The following is a 7,615-nucleotide window of genomic DNA, read 5'->3' on the forward strand; positions in this document are numbered from 1 at the left end:
ACTTTGGGCAAGTCGCTTCACTTCTCTGGGCCTCAGTTACCTCATCTGGAAAATGGGGGTTAAGACACTGAGCTCCACATGGGTCAACCTTTTCACCTTGTATCCTCCCCAGCGCTTAGAACAGTGCTTTGTACATAGTAAGCGCTTAACAAATACCAAAATTATTATTATTATTATTACAAGATAATCAGGTTGGAAACAGTCCGTGTCCCAGAGGGGGCTCGCAGTCTTAATCCCTATTTTACAGATGAGGGAACTGAGGCACAGGGAAGTGAAGTGATCTGCTCAAGGTCACACAGCAGACAAGTGGTGGAGCCGGGATTAGAACCCAGGTCCTTTGACTCCCAGGACCACACTCTATCCACTAGGCCATGCTTCTTTCTATATTTCGCCCTGCTCTTGGCACCTATTAAGTTTAACAGATGTCACAGTTATTGTATTATTTTGGTCTTCCGGAGAAGTTCTCTGTGACCCCAGGGGGTGGACCAGAGGAAAGAGGAAAGGGGAGGAGATCAGAAGCCTGGCCCAATGGGAAGAGCAAGGAAAGGAAACCCAGGAGCCCGGGTGCCTCATAATAATAATAATAATAATAATAATAATAATAATAATAATGGCATTTATTAACCACTTACTATGTGCAAAACACTGTTCTAAGTGCTGATAATAATGGCATTTATTAAGCGCTTACTATGTGCAAAGCACTGTTCTAAGCACTGGGGAGGTTACAAGGTGATCAGGTTGCCCCACGGGGGGCTCACGGTCTAAGTCCCCATTTTACAGATGAGGGAACTGAGGCACAGAGAAGTTAATCCCGGCTCCACTAATTGTCAGCAGTGTGACTTTGAGCAAGTCACTTCACTTCTCTGTGCCTCAGTTACCTCATCTGTAAAATGGGGATTAAGACTGTGAGCCTCCCGTGGGACAACCTGATCACCTTGTAACCTTCCCAGCGCTTAGAACAGTGCTTTGCACATAGAAAGCGCTTAATAAATGCCATTATTATTATTATTATTAAGTAACTTGCCCAAAGTCACACAGCTGACAATTGGTGGAGCCAAGATTTGAACCCATGACCTCTGACTCCAAAGCCCATGCTCTTTCCATTGAGCCATGCTGTGACCCGCCTCATCTTCCTCTCCCGCAAATGAGGGCTTTGTCTCCTCCCTGGACATAATAATAATGTAGGTATTTGTTAAGCACTTACTATGTGCCAGGCACTGTTCTAACTGCTGGGTGGATACACGGTCATCAAGGTTGTCCCACGTGGGGCTCACAGTCTTAATCCCCATTTTACAGATGAGGAAACGGAGGCCCAGAGAAGTGAAGTGACTTGCCCAAAGTCACACAGCTGGCAAGTGGCGGAGCCGGGATTAGAACCCATGACCTTTGACTCCCAAGCCTGTGCTCTTTTCACTGAGCCACGCTGCTTCTCTAAAGGCCTCCCTCCCCCGGGAGACCAGTGTGGTCTAGTGGTTAGAGCCCGGGCTGAGAGTCAATCAATCAATCAATCAATCAATCGTATTGATTGAGTACTTACTGTGTGCAGAGCACTGTACTAAGCGCTTGGGAAGTACAAGTTGGTAACATATAGAGACAGTCCCTACCCAACGGTGGGCTCACAGTCAGAAGGACCTGAGTTTTAATCCCGGCTCTGCCACGTAACTACTGTGTGACCTTGGGTAAGTCACTTCACTTTATGCCCCAGTTCCCTCATCTGTAAAATGGGGATTGATATTATGAGCCCCTAAAATGGGGATTGATATTATGAGCCCCATGTGGGACAGGGAATGTGTCCAACCCGATTGTCCCGTAGCTCTTAGTATAGTGCCTGACACATAGTAAGCACTTAACAAATCATCTGTAAAATGGGAATTAATTAATTAATGAGGGTATTTGTTAAGCACGTACTACATGCCAAGCACTGTTCTAAGCGCTGGGATGGATACAAGGTAATCAGCTTGCCCCCCCGGGGGCTCACAGTCTTCATCCCCATTTTACAGATGAGGGAACTGAGGCCCAGAGAAGTGAAGCGACTTGCCCAAAGTCACCCAGCTGAAAAGGGGCGGAGCTGGGATTCGAACCCATGACCTCTGATTCCCAGGCCTGGGCTGTTTCCACTGAGCCACGCTGCTTCTCTATAAGACTGTGAGCCCCATGTGGGACAGGGACTGTGTCCAACCTGATTATCCCAAATCTACCCTAACTTTTAGTATAGTAATGATAATAATAATATGATGGCATTTATTAAGCACTTACTATTATTATTAATATTAAATAATAAATAAGAATTAAATAAAATTAATAATGGATAATAATTATTAATAATAATGCCTGATACATAGTAAAGTCCTAGCAAATACCACACAGCTCTCCCTACTAAGAGCTCACCTCCTCCAGGAGGTCTTCCCACACTGAGCCCCCTTTTTCCTCTCCCCCTCCCCATCCCCCCCGCCCTACCTCCTTCCCCTCCCCACAGCCCCTGTATATGTATTTGTACAGATTTATTACTCTATTTATTTTACTTGAGCATATTTACTATTCTATTTATTTTGTCAATGATGTGCATCTAGCTTTACTTCTGTTTATTCTGATGACTTGACACCTGACCACATGTTTTAGTTTTGTTGTCTGTCTCCCCCTTCTAGACTGGGAGCCCGTTGTTGGGTAGGGACCGTCTCTATATGTTGCCAACTTGTACTCCCCAAGCGCTTAGTACAGTGCTCTGCAAACGGTAAGCGCTCAATAAATACAATTGAATGAATGAATGAACATTATTATTATTATTATTACACCCGGTGCCAATTTCTCAATGATGCTGTTTTGTTGTCTGTCTCCCCCTTCTAGACTGGGAGCCCGTTGTTAGGTAGGGACCGTCTCTAGATGTTGCCGACTTGGACGTCCCAAGCGCTTAGTCCAGTGCTCTGCACACAGTAAGCGCTCAATAAATACGATTGAATGAATGAATGAACATCATTATTATTATTATTACACCCGGTGCCAGTTTCTCAATGATGCTGTTTTCTTGTCTGTCTCCCCTTTCTAGACTGGGAGCCCGTTGTTGGGTAGGGACCGCCTCTATAGGTTGCCAACTTGTACTTCCCAAGCGCTTACTACAGTGCTCTGCACACAGCGCTCAATCCATACGATTGAATGAATGAATGAACATTATTATTATTATTATTACACCCGGTGCCAGTTTCTCAATGATGCCCAGAAAGGAGGAGCCCCCAGCCCGAGGAGCACTTCGCAAATGAAGAGAAGCAGCATGGCTCAGTGGAAAGAGCATGGGCTTTGGAGTCAGAGGTCATGGGTTCGAATCCTTACTCCACCACATGTCTGCTGTGTGACCTTGGGCAAGTCACTTAACTTCTCTGAGCCTGTTACCTCATCTGTAAAATGGGGTTGAAGACTGTGAGCCCCACGTGGGACAACTTGATCACCTTGTATCCCCCCCCAGCGCTTAGAACAGTGCTCTGCACATAGTAAGCGCTTAATAAATGCCATCATTGTTATTATAAATGAACCTTTGCCCGGTTGGCAGCTTGCTTCAGCTCTGACTCCGCTTTAACCCGTGTTTACGGATCCGGACTGCTCCGGGGGCGCGGGGTTATCTCCGCCGGGGAAGGCCCCAACTTTGTTTCTGCTTTTCCTTTCGATTCAAATGTCGCAGCTTCAGGCGGCCAATCGTGGGCACCTCCGGAAACTGCAGCGTAATGGCAGAGAGCGTTGTGTGGGGAGATAAAGGGGTGCTGTTTGAACGCCCCTGGGCGGGGAAGCGCATCTTTTGAAGGAACGGGTGGACGCGATTCTTATTTTGGCACGAGGCCGTTCGCGCCACCCCCGATGAATCTGGGCCCTGACTAGCCCCCTCTTGCCCCCTTGACTAATCCCCGCTCTGCCACTTGTCTGCCGTGTGACCTTGGACGGGTCACTTCACATGGAGAAGCCTCATGGCCTAGTGGGTAGAGCACTGGCCTGGGTGCAGCGCGGCTCAGTGGAAAGAGCCCGGGCTTGGGAGTCAGAGGTCATGGGTTCAAATCCCCGCTCTTCCAACCGTCAGCTGTAGCCACTTCACTTCTCTGGGCCTCAGTTACCTCATCTGGAAAATGGGGATGAAGACTGGGAGCCCCCTGTGGGACAACCTGATCACCTTGTAACCTCCCCAGTGCTTAGAATAGTAATAATAATAATAATAATAATAATGTTGGCATTTGTTAAGCGCTTACTATGTGCAAAGCACTGTTCTAAGCGCTTGGGGGGATACAAAGTGATCAGGTTGTCCCACGTGGGGCTCACAGTCTTAATCCCCATTTTACAGATGAGGGAACTGAGGCTCAGAGAAGTGAAGTGACTTGCCCAAGGTCACACAGCAGACATGTGGTGGAGCCGGGATTCAAACCCATGACCTCTGACTCCAAAGCCCGTGCTCTTTCCACTGAGCCACGCTGCTTCTCTAACAGTGCTTTGCACATAGTAAGTGCTTAATAAATGCCATTAGTATTATTATTATTATTATTAATCCTCGCTCCAACACTTGTCCGCTGTGCGATCCCTGGGCAAGTCACTTAACTTCTCTGTGCCTCAGTTACCTCGACTATAAAATGGGGATGAACTCTGTTGCCAACTTGTACTCCCCAAGTGCTTAGTACAGTGCTCTGCACACAGTAAGCGCTCAATACATACAATTGAATGAGCGCGTGTGGGGCAGGGACTGTGTCCAACCCGATTAACTTGTATCTACCCCGGTGCTTAGGACAGTGCTTGGCACATAGTAAGCGCTTAACAAGTACCGTGATTATTAATTATTATTCTCTGGGCCACAGCTCCCTCATCTGTAAAATGGGGAATAAGATTGGGAGCCCTTTGTGGGACAGGGACTCTGTCCAACCTAATTTGCTTGTAGTAGTAATAATAATAATAATGGCATTTATTAAGCGCTTACTATGTGCAAAGCACTGTTCTACTACCCCAGCACTTAGTAAAATGCCTGGCACATAGTAAGCACTTAACAAATACTACTAAAGTTTGTGCGTGGGTAACCTGGCCTGGAAACCAGCCTCATCGCCTCCGCCACATGTCCGCTGTGTGATCTTGGGCAAGTCACTTAACTTCTCTGGGCCTCAGTTCCCTCATCTGTAAAATGGGGATGAAGACTGTGAGCCCCACTTGGGACAAGTTGATCACCTTGTATCCACCCCTAGCGCTTAGAACAGTGCTCTGCACATAATAAGCGCTTAACAAATGCCATTAAAAAAATATATATATATTTTAAAATGCCACTCGAGATGGTAAATTCCTCCTCCAGACTGGAAACCCGTTGTGGGCAGGGAATGAGCCTGCTAATTCTGTTGTCTTGTACTCTCCCGAGCACTTAGTACAGTGGTCTGTACATAGTAAGCGCTCAATAAATACCATTGATTGATTTAAAAACTCCACTCAAAAAATTACCACCGGTGGAAACCTTAAAGGCACAGTCTCCAAAACCCTGGAGGAGGAAGAGTAATCAATCAATCAATTGTACGTATTGAGCGCTTACTGTGTACAGAACAGTGTAGTAATATTCATTCAATCCTATTTATTGAGCGCTTACTGTGTGCAGAGCACTGGAGGAGGAGGAGTAATCAATCAATCAATTGTATGTATTGAGCGCTTACTGTTACCGAACAGTGTAGTAATATTCATTCAATCCTATTTATTGAGTGCTTACTGTGTGCAGAGCACTGTACTAAGCGCTTGGGAAGTACAAGTCAGCAACATGTAGAGATGGTCCCGACCCAACAACAGGCTCACAGTCTAGAAGGGGGAGACAGACAAAACAAAGCATGGAGACAGGTGTCAAAACCATCAGAATAAATAGTAATAGTTATTAAGTAATAGCAATGTAGTAATGGGTTGCCAACTTGTACTTCCCAAGCGCTTAGTACAGTGCTCTGCACACAGTAAGCGCTCAATAAATAGGATTGAATGAATGAATGAATAAGCACTTACTGTGTGTGCAGAGCACTGAACTAAGCGCTGGGAGAGGGTATACACTGTCCCTCCATCTCTTACACACAATGGGGGAGGCAGACGTAAAGATATTTAAAATAATAATAGTGATGGCATTTATTAAGCGCTTACTATGTGCAAAGCACTGTTCTAAGCGCTGGGGAGGTTACAAGGTGATCAGGTTGTCCCACGGGGGGCTCACAGTCTCAGTCCCCATTTTCCAGATGAGGTAACTGAGGCACAGAGAAGTTAAGTGATTTGCCCAAAGTCACACAGCTGGCAATAGACTGTGAGCCCACTGTTGGGTAGGGACTGTCTCTATATGTTGCCAATTTGTACTTCCCAAGCGCTTAGTACAGTGCTCTCACATAGTAAGCGCTCAATAAATACGATTGATGATGATGATGATGATGAATTGGCAAAGCCGGGATTTGAACCCATGACCTCTGCCTCCAAAGCCCGGGCTCTTTCCACTGAGCCACGCTGCTTCTCATGTGCAAAGCTATGCACGTGCACTGGCTAATATTCAACTGAAAAAGCCAAGTCGGTTGGATATCGAGCCGTGCTTCCCCCTCTCTTGTGTCAGGAAAAAGAAATGATATTAATGGCACAGTCAAAATTCCCTTTCCTGTTCAATTTCCTGTTGTCCTCCCGTTTCCTAAAGCTGTGAAGGACCTCACGAATTCAGCAGAGTCTCACAAGGAAACTCAGCGGCTTAAGCCTGGATTGTTTGTACATATTTCTTACTCTATTTATTTATTTATTTATTTTACTTGTACCTATCTATTCTATTTATTTTATTTTGTTAATATGTTTGGTTTCGTTCTCCATCTCCCCCTTCTAGACTGTGAGCCCCCTGTTGGGTAGGGACTGTCTCTATATGTTGCCAACTTGTACTTCCCAAGCGCTTAGTACAGTGCTCTGCACACAGTAAGCGCTCAGTAAATGCGATTGATTGATTGATTGATCTGTAGAATGGAGATTAAAGACTGTGAGCCTCATGTGGGACATGGACTGTGTCTAATCTGATGAGCTTGTATCTCCAGCGCTTAGAACAGTGCTTTGCACATAGTAAGCGCTTAACAAATACCACCATCATTATTATTATTACCCCAGCGCTTAGTACAGTCTCTGGCACATAGTAAGTGCTGAAGGGATGCCATAAAAAGTGAGGAAACTGAGGTACAGAGAAGTTAAGGGATTTGCCCGGGTCACATGGCAGGCAAGAAGCAGAGCTGGGATTAGAGAGGCAGCGTGGCTCAGTGGAAAGAGCCCGGGCTTTGGAGTCAGAGGTCATGGGTTCAAATCCCGCTCCACCAATTGTCAGCTGTGTGACTTTGGGCAGGTCACTTCACTTCTCTGGGCCTCAGTTCCCTCATCTGTAAAATGGGGATGAAGACTGTGAGACCCCCCGTGGGACAACCTCATCACCTCGTAACCTACCCAGCGCTAAAAACAGTGCTTTGCACACAGTAAGTGCTTAATAAATGCCATTATTATTATTATTAGAACCCAGATTTCCTGACTCCCAGCCCTTTGCTCTCTCCTTTAAGCCACTCTGCTTCCCAGTCATGTCCCTGTCTGAGATTTAGTCGGATAAACAATAGTAATAAAGGTATTTGTTAAG

Source organism: Tachyglossus aculeatus, chromosome 16, assembly GCF_015852505.1.
Source record: "Tachyglossus aculeatus isolate mTacAcu1 chromosome 16, mTacAcu1.pri, whole genome shotgun sequence".
In the NCBI taxonomy this organism is placed as follows: domain Eukaryota; kingdom Metazoa; phylum Chordata; class Mammalia; order Monotremata; family Tachyglossidae; genus Tachyglossus; species Tachyglossus aculeatus.